At 35.4% G+C, this 342-nt stretch overlaps 1 protein-coding gene across 1 annotated transcript in view; it reads right to left on the reverse strand.

The window, feature by feature from the left end:
• The window catches only part of LOC119594613, a gene marked incomplete in the record, with an annotated part of 44500 nt that overhangs the window by 43244 nt on the left and 914 nt on the right, over positions 1 to 342 (reverse strand).

Below are 342 nucleotides of genomic sequence, written 5' to 3' on the forward strand. Positions count from 1 at the left end.
GGAAAAACCTGATTAATGTTTCTTTTACCTAACATGCTATATATACAGCTTTCTCTACAACGCACTAAATTATGATATCAAGAATTGGGTGTTGCTCATTAATTTTAATTATTCCAGCACATTCAAGTCTTGTTCATGAGTTTTGGCTCTCAACGAAAAAATATTTGAACGTTAGTCTCATTAGGGGTATGAATGATTAATATCCATGAATCTCTTCTCTTGGAAATGATTGTATCGCGAAATGAGAATGGAGATAGAGAAAAGAGAAGTTCTTATTTCCGAGGGGGAACTCGTTACAGCTGAGTGTCTGGAGATGGAGTGAGGCAACACAATCAATAATAG

This window comes from Penaeus monodon, chromosome 34 (genome assembly GCF_015228065.2).
Source record: "Penaeus monodon isolate SGIC_2016 chromosome 34, NSTDA_Pmon_1, whole genome shotgun sequence".
In the NCBI taxonomy this organism is placed as follows: domain Eukaryota; kingdom Metazoa; phylum Arthropoda; class Malacostraca; order Decapoda; family Penaeidae; genus Penaeus; species Penaeus monodon.